Genomic DNA, 12,876 nt, shown 5'->3' on the forward strand with positions numbered 1-12,876 from the left:
TGGCAGTAGTATTGAAAGTGGGAAACCCTAAGACAAGGGTCCCCAACCCTTCTGGTACCAGTCTGTGGCCTGTTAGGAACCGGGCCACATAGCAGGAGATGGGTGGCAGGTGAGTGAGGGAAACTTCATCTGTATCTGCAGCCGCTCCCCAGCACTAACATAACCACCTCAGCTCCACCTCAGACCATCAGGCATTAGATTCTCGTAGGTCCCTGGTGCCGAAAAGGTTGGAGACCACTACCCTAAGAGAAAGATGCACCGTGGTAGGTAGAGGCAACCATGTCCTCTCTCTCTCTCTCTCTCTGGCAGCTACCCATTCTGAATCTTAGAGGTTTTAAATTTTAATTACTGGGGAATGGTTTCTTTGCTGCTTCAGTCTTTAACTTAATGGTTTGTCTTATAAATTCACAGGGAAACACAAATCACAGAAACAACATATTTTAAAACCATATTTTGTCTTGAAACCAGCAGAAAAATACTACAAGAATAATTTGTCTCTTTGACAAGCTTCAGATTGCTAATGAAATTAGCACATACCTGCTTAAGAAAAAAGAGGTTAGATCTAGAACAACAGCAACCAATAATTTGAAGCAGGACCTCAATTGATGGGTTTTATCTGATACGTACATATCATTCTTGTCAACTAAAGCAACTTAATGTTCTCCCTTCCAGTTTTAACTAAACAAACTCTGAAGGATCACAGCGAGGAGAGCTATTTATTCAGCTTTGCACCACAACACCAATCATAGACATCTGGCACATGTGTAGTAAGTAATTTTTTGATGTAAAGTTATTGCTTTAGGAGTATTTAGATTACGTGCAATTGCAACAGGTATGTTACTTCTGAAGGCTCCAACAAGAAGGAGAATGAAAAACTTCTGTCTTCTTTTCCAAGACCTTGTAGGGCTCTTGGAGAGCATGAGACCTAGATTTAAGTAGATGCAAAGTCTGAGACACATGTAGACTACGCCTTCTGACATTTTTTTTTTGAGCAAAAAGGTTAGAGGTTGGTAGGAATGCATTTCTATGTACAGATTGGTATAAATAGCAAAATTAACATGTATAGAGTCATTTTTGCTACATTAAAAATTCTAACCTATTGTAATACAGATTACTAAGAGTACTTTAATCAGCGACTCTCTGAACATTATCTAGTGACTTGGGTAGTTATTTCCTGAAATACAACTTTTTTAAATGTTATGTTTTAAGCATTGATTTTGTGTTTTAAATGACCTAAAATGTATTCCATGCATTGTGGCTATGTCATTTTGAAGAGTTACAATCTTCATCACCTACTCTGGATTTGTTTCAGCCAAAGATATAAGTTTTTACAACTAATCGTAAATATCACCTTTCAGTGGTTGACTGAGCTTAATAAAGACATATGGTAATTTGCCTGATCTCTACAGACACTTAGTTGAGAGAAAATTGAATTAGGATTAAACCATATTAACTTTCATTATTTAGTCAGAGTAATGGATATATTAATGTAATTTAAGACAAATAAAACAATGTCAAATATGAATCTTCAGACTTCTCCAAATAAACACATGGAAGATTCTTTACAGCTTTATTTTAGATAGAATGGGAATATTCTTTTCACTGAACACAGTAAACTATTTTTAGGAAACTTGAAGTTAAACCTGGATGGATACAACTTCATTCTAACAATATACTTGGTAGAAAGCTAGCACTTTTTTTTTTTTAACGTAGCCTCGTTTCATTAAAATGAACCACGTCATTAAAGAAAGCAGCTCCAGAATGTATTGTCAGACCTGTGTACTTGTTTCCATGTGATAAACAGTCTAACTAGGAGGATCTATTGAAGTTAATAGGAAAAAATAATAATAATAAACCTTAGAATCTGTTTTTTGGAACATAGAGAATCCATGCATTTTACTTTACTTCTTGTACAATACATTTTTCCCCCCCTCTGGAGATGTAACCTAATATGTGTGTGTGTGTGTGTGTGTGTGTGTGTGTGTGTGTGTGTGTGTGTGTGTGTGTAGGCTCTAAATAAACAGCCTTCAATTGTATTCCTCCAAGTTCTTTTTCTGGATAAGTTAAATGAAACCTTATCCACATACATCTGGACGTACTCAGGGCTTGTCACGTTGGGATTAAGCACTAGGGATGGCATCAACCCTCCTGTCATTGTGTTTTTGACATTTGTAGCAATGCCCTCCTTTCAAATGGGGGCATTTAGACAGTTCTGGGAGGAGTTGTCAAGATCGAAAGCACATTAGCGGGACTCAGTGTACACGAAAGGGAAACGTTTCATTGTTTGGTGGTGGTTTCCGAGTCGAAAGTTTCCAGACGCTGAGGACACCGACACCAAGTTTTCAGGGAATGGGGATGGGTGAATTCGCAAGGGGGGAGCTGTGTGGCAGGATGTCTGGATTGTGGATGCTAAAACCAATAATAGGTTGAAGTTCTAAGTTATATTTGCCAAGACTTTAAAAGCTACATCTTCTCTCATTGATGGCCTAACTGAGAGCCTAAGAGAAGCATGCCAAAAAGGAGGGGCGAAGGGATTCCCTTTCCTCATTGTAGATAATATCTCCCAAATGTCTTGCAGAAACCAGTAATTAGGAGTTGCCAAAATATTTTAACATCACATTAGGGTGCAGCCTCACTCGACTTCACATTCAGCCGCAGAAGATGAAGGATGGAAGCAAAAATGGAGATGGAGAGGGTAGGAAAAAAATGGCATGAGCATCCTAGCTCTTTAAGGTGAAAGTAGTTATGTTCAATGGGAAATTGGTAACATTCCAATATTGAATAAAGATAAAACGACTCCCAGAAGAATAAAAATGAAATACACATATAATTAATGTAACTTTTTGAAGAGAAAAGGCAGATTCTTCATTCGTCTTATCTCTTAAGAATGAGATATTGCACCATCTGCTCCCCAAACAGTTACTTCATTTCGCTCTAGATTTTTCCTTGGTCTCCTCCCTATATTTCTCTAAATTTTCAGATTGGCCCTCTTCCTGTGAGTCACTTCCTTCCTTTAAATGATTCCATATTTACTCCCTGTTTCTGCAGCTTATGTGTGACCCTTTGTTAAGCATTTCAAAATATTCCATGTTACTACATTGTAATACTTAACCCGTATCTAGCACCTTTTATTATTAGAACTCAGTGGTGTTCAAACAGATATTGTTTTCCTAACCTCTATGTTTTAAAAAATGATTGTTCATTTTACCAGTATAAAGTTGTATCACGATTTTTTTTTTTAAGGACGAGCAGCTCACTCTTTGATTCTACAGTGCTTAATCTAACTCGTTTGTATGGACATTTAAAAATATCCTCCAAATTATTATTATTTCTCTTACTGTGTCATTGATTTCTTCTACAAAATTCTATATGATACATAAATATATATACTTTTAATCAGACTAAGGGTCATCCATTGGTAGTTATCTCACACACAGACTAAGCCAGAAATTTGGAATGTCGCTATCCCTTACTTCTAGCCAGTCACCAAACTCTTGCCATTTTATCCCATCCGCAGCTCTCTAATTTTGCAAACTGTGGCTCGTAGGTCAAGTCCTGCCAGCTGCCTTGTTTTGTAAATATAATTATATTGGAATATATTCACTCTCATGTTTACATATTGTCTATGGCAGAGTTGAGTAGAAAAAGCACAAAATAGATCTTCATACTCCCCTATTTAAAATACTTCAATGATTCCAGTTTCCCTCAGTACAAAGCTTAATTTTTTAAACGCTACTTGCAAACCTCATTACTACCTCTGTCTCTTTTTTCCCCCTCCTCAACAACTTTAAGTTTCTGTAATATTCCATATCCTACAAGAAAGGACTCTTGACTCCAAAAGACTGAGTTAGGTGCCTTTTCTATGTTCTTTCGTAGAACTTTATATTTCCCCTATTCTACCACTCACTACAATTGCACTGTAATTTCACTTACTTGTTTATTCCTCAGCAATGATCTGATTCTTGCTTCTATTTACCCGTATTAAATATAAAACTTGGCACATAACAGTGTTTCAGAAATATTTAGTAACGTAAGCAATAAGACAAGGATGCTGTGCATATACTAAAAAGAAATATCTATCACATGAAGTTTGTAAAAATAGGAAGATAACAATCAAATTTAAAGAGAGGTAAGCAAGGCTCAAGAATGGTAGAAAGAATACGGATTTTTGTTGAGAAGTTAGTTAAACTTGAGTAGGTAATATGTTACAGTTCTGAGAAAGATAACATAATAATTTGACATATTTATCGGGTTATGATATGCAAAGAACAGGAAATAATTGCACAGCTATATTCATGCTGCTCAGTCTATTATAGGAAGGATGTTGATATTATCACATCCACATTATCTTGTTATTAATGATTCTCATTTACCCACTACCTTTATTTAGATATGCATTTTAACTATTGTAAGTAGTAGTAATTGCTTAGTTTGAATTTCACTATTTAAAAATATGTGAAAAGATGGACAATGGACTAGTGGTTACCAGAGGAGAGGGAGAAAGTAAAAAGAATAAAATATTAAAAATACATGAAAAGTATTTGTTAGTATGAAAGAGACAAAACTTTTAGAAGATAGATATTTGTATCATCTCAAGAAAGTTACAGGCATAGGAAATACATGTTTTTTTTTTTCCATAAACATCGTGTTAATTGTGACCCATTATATGTCCTGTATCTTGAATTGTTTATGTGTCTTAGATCCAGTCACATGCTTTTTCCCTGTGCATAAATATCATCTTAATGTGAGACTCATGAAGTTTTCCTACTTATCTATATGGAAGGAAGATAGCTTGCTTACCATATATAATTGTGTAATACATATCCCCTTACTCCTGCCTGGTGGGGTTCAGAGTAACTCACTAGGCAGAGTTGACTAATGACTGAAATGAATTACACCAAGAATTACATTATTAGACCAACGTCTAACCGCTACATCCATGGCTTTTCCTGGGAGGCAAATGAATAAAGGAGGTCAAAGGCAAGAAGAGCGAAACGACTTTCAAAACAAACTCTAAACCTGGACTTAATATACTCTTCTTCAACTAAATTCTAAAATTAATACTATTAAAATATACATTGGTATGTCTCTGTACCAATTCTACCCACAGTTATTTAAATTCCACAGTTATTTAAACAGTCTCATTTGCATTAATTCTGTTGTGATCTTTGTTATTATAACTAAAAACAAAAAACAAACAAACAAAAAAAACCCTATAGTCCAACTGACAGATGTACTTTAAAACATTTCCATGAAGGAAAATATTAATAAAATCTTAATTATTAAATAAATAATAAAATATTTACCCCTGAAAAATGAGTGTCACTGAAATATAAGGAGGAACTAAGTGTCACTGAAATATAAGGAGGAACCTCGAGTAGTTGAGTGTCACTGAAATATAAGGAGGAACCTCGAGTAGATGAGTTCTGGTTAATACCAAATGTACTCTAATTAGTAGTCTCAAAGGTGGCCTGGTTTCGTAGTTGTCTAGAGAGACCCATTCATACCTAAAAGACTTTGCCAGTAGAAGGCATAACTTCATAAGAAATACTTGCCTTTTAATCTTACCCAAAATATGCATATGAAGGACTGTCTGCATTCTTTTTCTAACTATAGCTTCATAACATTAGTTTCCAAAGGCAAAAAAAAAAAAAATATTATAGGATTCTCATAAATGATTTGACTTATGCTGAGAAAGGAAAGCCCACCTACTGTTCTTAATGGTTATGTGACTGGGACAAGCCACGTTTGTACTGTTTGAATACATATCCCCTTACTCCTGCCTGGTGGGGTTCAGAGTCACTCACTAGGCAGAGTTGACTAATGACTGAAATGAAATCCAGTCATTTAAGGAAATCTCAAAGGCTTCCTGGAGTTAGGCTGGAAAGATGTCACTAGTAGAAAGGCTGTACTTTATGCTTTTGCAATGTTTATAGAACATGTAACACAATGGAGCATGATTAATGAGGCTCTCCAAACTCCAGCCCGAGCATAGGACTTTGTACTTGTCACATCTAAAGATCAGCCCTTGATCGCCCTCACGACATAAGAAATGTAAAGCAGAAGCTGATCATTTCCTAGAGGAGTTACCCTGGCTTTCATCCTCAAGCGAGCTAAGGGGTTAAAGAGGAGACATTCTCATTTTTTTTTTTTTTTAAATAAGAATGACATCTTTGCTTAGAGAAATGCTTTTCTCTTACTTTTACATTTATCATTTTATTCTGTGCTTACGAAATGATGGAGAGTAAGTTTGCCAGAAATTATTATCACCTATGAGATGAGACATCTGGGGCCTAAGAAAATTGAGTGGCTTTCATAAGGATAGGCACACAGTCGGGAACATATTTGATACCAGAACTCAGCCCGATTCTCTTCCAAATAAACTGCAACATGTTCTTATATTTAAACACATTCTATAAGGCATTGGCAAAGAACCTGACCAATTAGCAAGTTTTCTCAATCTCTTCAAACCTAGTCTCCGCTCTTACGCTAACGCCCGACAGTAATGTGGAAAATGAAAAAAAAATAAATTAAAAAAAGTGATTTATGTCCATAATAAAATATTTTTTTGGTGAGTCAATGTAAAAAAATGATCGCGAAACCTTGAGAATTGTGTTTTTCTGTGCATTCGAAGCTCACACCTCCTTATTTAAATGTGCCCATCCTCATCTCTCTCCCATCTGGGATACTGTTGTGAATGGGTGATGGATGACTCACAGTTCCAGTAGATCCATTCACAGCTCTAACCTCCTTCATTCTATCAACAGTTTCCTGAGACCTGAAAAACAAGGTCTCCCTGGTTGTATAAAGGCCATTAAAGATCACGCAAACTCGATTCCACCACGTCTAGTGGACAAACTCCTGTTTGAGAAAAATGAACACAGAATACCAACCAGGACCCATTTTCAACTGAGGGCAACAACATTAGTTGTCCTGAAGTTTCTCTATAATTTGAATCCTTTTATATTGTTGAAGATAGATGTAGATTATTTTTCCTGAGCATTTTCATCAGCAGCGCCCAGAAAAGTATGAATACAGTTCATCCAGTGTGATAGACATGACATGCCCTTATACAATTTTATTTTTTCTTTGCCTGCTGTAGCTAATTATTTTCAGGTAATCCTCCTAGTAAAATGATGTGTTTACCTATACCAGACACTGTAGTGGAAGGCATGGAGAAACACCTTCGTTAGGTTTGCTTATTTATTTTCTGGTCACTCACATCTCTGGAGCTGCCATCATTTGAGAAAAGAAAGACTCTTGATCTTAGCTCTTTGATGGACAAGATGTTGTCTTTATTTTTTTTTTTCTTTTGGCAACTGATACCGTGTCTGACTTTCTTCTTAACCCATCTGTCTTGTGCTTTCTTGTTTTTCTAGGAAAAAAATAAAAATCTGACATCCCCACAAAATGATATTTATATTGCTCTAAATGGACAGAAAGAAAGAAGATTTCTGATTGATGACTATCTGAAGAAATTAAACTGTTCAAGGGTTATGTCAAAACAATCAAATCAAAGATAGATTTTTATTAATAAAACATCATGTTTCCTTGAGCTATAGTAAACAAATGTACAATGGGTTGTAAAAATACAAGAATATTTTGGCAGAAGAGTCTGGTGAGCAAAGAACTTAATAAAAAAACGTTTTTTTTTAGAGAGAGAATGGAATGAAAAGAATATGTCACTTTGCATTTTCTTTTACTTCGGAATTTTACAGATCACGTGGGAGGATTTAATTAGATTGCAAATGACCTGCTGTTTTGAAGAAGTAGGCAATAAAAAATTGTTCAGGTTGCATATTAGTTTATTATTTTTAAGTCTCTTCATCTTCTTTATTTATCAATCGTAAGATAATTCAGATTCTATTTATTGGTCATGTAGAGGCTCTAACAAGAATATTACTCAGATTAAATATTCATAGAGGCAGACTACAACCTGCTTAGCTTTTAAAAAATAATTTTATTTAGACATATTTTGCATATCATATAATTCACTCTTTTCAAGAGTATAATCCAATAATTCTTTTAGTAAATTTACTAAGTTATGGATCCATCCACATGAATCAATTTTAAAACATTTTCATTATCACGTTATGATCTTTTATGCATGTTTACTATTAATCCTTATTTCTTCTTCTATCCTCAAGTTTCTTTTCTCCCTGGCAACCACTAATCATTTCTGTCTTAATAAACTTTGCTATTACTGTACATTTCTATAAATTAAATTAAATTGTTCCTTTCACTGAAAAAAGTATTTTTGAGGTTCATTCATTCCTTAGCATGTATCTATACTCTGTTCCTTTTCATTGCCAAATAGTATTCCATTGCTTAGAAATGCTGCATTTATCTATTTATCAGTTAATGGACATTTAGGTTTTTTCCAATTTGGGGACACTACTAACAATGCTTTGAAGAACGTTCTTGTAAAAGTGTTTGTGTGGACATATGTTTTCATGTCTCTTAAGCAGATGTGCCAAAGAGTAGACTGTCTGGTTCATATGATAAATTTATGTTTAACTTTTTTTTATTAAAAATTACTCAGGTGACACTGATTAATAAAATCATGGATGGAGCTTGAGATAACTATGTTTAACTTTTTAAGAAAACTTCACATCAAACTGTCATTCAAAGTGACTGTACTGTTTTACATTCTCATCAGTAGCGTATAAGGGTTCCAATTTCTTTATTTACTCAACACCAGTTATTGTCTCTCTTTATTAGTATAGCCATTCGAGTGGGAGTAAATGGTATCTCTTTGTGGTTTTGATTTGCATTCCTCTACTAATGTTGAAGCTGCCATAGCCTTTACAGACTTACTTCTGTAATTTTTTACTGTGTAGGACAGACATGTGAGGAACACACAGTGTCCTTGACGGAATCTGGCTTTTCATTTGTAGACATTTAGAAAAAAAATTAACTACCTTTGATTTTACTCATAGTGACAAGGAAAAAAAATTTTTCTGCTGATGAGAGGGTAAAATGCACAGCAGGGCTAGAAATCTGGCATCTATAACTAGCTGCTTCACTATTTCTATGATCTGGGACATGTGGGCTGGGATGGGGAGCTCTCAGATAGAGTAATTCATTTAGGAATGATGTAAGGAATAAAGGCTCTACAAATGGAGGTATTTAAAATGTTAACTGCTTGACCTTCTAATAACACTAATTTATAATCCACATTATTATATCTGCTGCACTTAATAATCTAACACTATGCCATTTATAAAGCATTGACATGAAAGAGAGAGGAAACCACAATATATAAACATAAAACACAGAATCCCTGGAAATAAAAATAAACACATAATCCAAGAACAGAACAATTCAGTTCTTTCTGTGATTTGACATTATGTTTGGGATTCATTAAACATCTCTTCAAAACAGCAAGGAAAATAAGGCAGCCTTTCAAAATCAAGCTCTTAATGACTTCTTCAGAGAAAGGAGCCCCATGGTCTTTGTCATCTTACTAAAAAAATAGTGACCCACAGTGGCTTTTCAGTGTTTAGGAAGAAGAATTTAACTCCTGTCCCTGTATTATTGATTTAAAAATGCTAATCAGCTCAGTTACATTCACAGTATATGACTTTCTATCATCTTTCCTAGAACAGAAAGTTTCAAATATGAGAGAAAAAGATAAAGAACAAGACACTATCTGTGAGACACTATCTGTTTAATTTTTTTCATTATTAAATTTTAGCGTTAATTTTATTTTTCAAAAATGTTTCAATAGAGAAAGGGGAAAACATGAAATCTAAGTTGTTTCAACTGAGTAAGCAAATGAGGTTACTAAATCCAGAAAACTCAAGCGCTAAAACAATCCAACAAAAAAATAAAAAGAAAAGAAAAGAATCACTTGAAAAACTTGTGTTACTTCTATTAAGCTAAGTGGAGCAACTGTGGAAGTTGGCCAGCAGCAAATTATATGAATTTTGTAAACGACACAGTGAGAGGATAAACTAAGACTTTTCTATGCCGAGGAAGTTTATCTTTTGTGTAGTTCAGAACTTGGTAGCAAAGAAAGTACTGTCCAGAGTAACTCTTCAGAATTTAAGCAGCTCTGTATCTTTGAAGTTTTGAGACATTATGTAGAACAAGTTTGCCAGAAAAGCAAGAGAAATAGCAACCTAAGAAAAACTCATGGTTTGAGGTTATATAGAGTAAAATACATCTCACATTAAACAATATAAAACACAATGATTGTACAGATAATGACAGTTCATTCTTATTTTGAGTTTGGAAACAAATCACCTCACTTATTCTTTATATATTTTCAACTACCTTGGACGATAGTTTTGCTTTGCTTATTTGATAGAAAAAGAACTGAAGCTTCATGCAGCTTAGTGATTTCCCTGATAATGTGGTGGAGACTTGAGGTACTATCTTCCAAGTCCAAGTTCAGGGCTCTTGCAACCACACAAAGTTTAATGGATAAGATATTTGTTCTCATAATAAGAGTCGGTCTCAAAAACTATCTGTGACCTTCTAAATAATGCAATTTTATGATTCTAATATACTGATAGACAGTGGGAAGTGTGTGTCTGTATAGTACAGTGGGAAATTTCATATATATATATATTTGCATATATATACTCAGTCGAATAAATGTATTCTCTCAAATTAAAATGGCACCTCCCTCTTCATCAGAACTATGATCAGATATATAAGGCTTAGTAACAGTTCTACAATGGTCTTATGTAGGTTTGAATAAGTCCTTGGGTAGGTCATTCATCTCTTCTTAAAATGGCTTACATCTTTATATCACCTCTATGACCTTTTAAACAAGCATTTTCTTACTTATTCTTCCCCAATGCTGTCGGAGAACGCTTCCTTCAAGTTTTTTCCAGCTTCCCTTTGGAACAGACAATAACTGCTTAACAAATGTCAGTTTCATGTAAGAGAAAATCTCCATGGTTTAATGCGCATTTGTTTCCTGTCAGTATATTACCTTCTGTTTTTGTTCACGCACAATCATCTTGTAACTTTCATGGAAAGGCAAAAACCAAGGCTTGGTGAAATGGATATTCAAGCAATTACTTCCACACTGATTTTCCAATTCTTGGCCCAAAGAGCTCTCCATGAGATGGAGGACTTCAGCTGGTAACTGGGGCTACTACATAAAGAAGGCTGCATATAAAAAATGCAGTTGCAAAGTCTCTTGTAAAATCAGTACATTGTCAAAGGATCCTTATCATCACTTGGATAAGATAGATCTTCCCTCCAGAGAGAGAAACTATTTGGGGGAGCTAAGTACATTGTATATACCTAAATTGTTATATTTACTTAATGAGCATTTAATTATTTGTCTATGTAACTTCATTAGACTGAGAGTGTGAACAAGATAGGGAATCATGCCTTGTTTTCTACAAATGATTATTAGATGAATGGGTGATTTATACAGTATAGCATGGCGTTTCACAATTAGAACAGTATGCACATCAATGTCATGAATTCACATCAAGCTACACTCACAAAAGTGGTACCATACTTTAGGAGTATTTTATACTCATGAGTGAAATGGAAAGCTACCTCTCCAGAGTGTTAGCCATGAACTTCCTTACAAAAGTCCTCATCTTCGAAGAAAGGATTTATTTCTCTCTACCTGCTAGAGAAGCTTATTTATGAAGTCAACAAATATGTTTTAAATATTTACCAGGGGAAGAAATAACCAGGACCAACACAGTTCTTTGAGAAACTTAGATCTAGCACAGAGAAAAACATATAGATAGCTATTGTCACTTTAAGAAAGTATGAAATGAACACCGTACTGTTAGAAAAACATGAAAGGGAAAGAGGGATGAGAGGTCACAGATGTCATCTTTTCACAGAGAAGTTAGTATTCTGAACCAACAAGATGTGACAATGAGGATTAGAAAGAAAGGGGATATTTCAGAAAAGAATCAATAGGATTTGGAGAATTACTGAGTTTCGGGATTGTAAAGCATGCAGTAAAGATAGATTAAAAATGTATAGCCAAGAGGAGATTGTTGAACACCTTCCTCAGGATATAGAGTACAAGAGGAATTTCCTAGGATGTTATTTCTGGATGAATTACATATCTGGGGTAGGGTTAGGGTGGTGTTCAAAAATTGCACTAAATGGGTACTTGGCTCATTTTAAAATTATAAATTCATGAGGGTAGGCAGGATTTAGTGACTCACCTCCAAAGAGTAGGGTATGGAAAAGAATAAACATTGTGGAGAAAACTTGCACACAATGCCTTAGGGAGTGAGATCGCTCTGACATCCTGTGACGTCTGACATGTGATGAGGATGTATTCCACCTCCACGATATTCTTCAACCCAAGCGCATAACTAGCGTTTAATCACGAGAAAACGTCAGACAAACTGAAACTGAGAGACAAAATACCTGACCGTTACCCCTCAAAACTCTCAGGGTCACAAAAAACAAGGAACTGTCACAGAGCAAGGGAGATATTATGACTAAAGGCAACATGGGGTCCTAGATGGGATCCTGAAACAGTAAATGGACACTGGTGAAAAAACTAATAAAATATGAATGAAGTAGGGAGTTTAGTTAATAGCAACGTAGCAGTGTTGATTTCTTCTTTTTGACAAATGTTCCGAGGTAAGGCAAAATGATAACATTAGGGGAAACGGACTATGTCCAAAATGATAAAGTTTTCCTCTGTTTTGAAGGCTGAGACTATGTGATACAAAGATAATATCATCAGCAATAGCAACTCAAATTTCTAAAGCATTTTCACATAAACTGACTCATGATGTGACAACATAATGAAGCTGGTAGAAGAAATATCCTTATGTCCATTTTATAAATGAGTAGACAGTGGCTCAAAACTTAACTTATCCAAGAAAAAAAAATTTTAGTGCCTTGGGCTTAAACCATGATTTTGTGAAT

This window comes from Rousettus aegyptiacus, unplaced genomic scaffold (genome assembly GCF_014176215.1).
Source record: "Rousettus aegyptiacus isolate mRouAeg1 unplaced genomic scaffold, mRouAeg1.p scaffold_m13_p_3, whole genome shotgun sequence".
NCBI classification, from domain to species: Eukaryota; Metazoa; Chordata; class Mammalia; order Chiroptera; family Pteropodidae; genus Rousettus; species Rousettus aegyptiacus.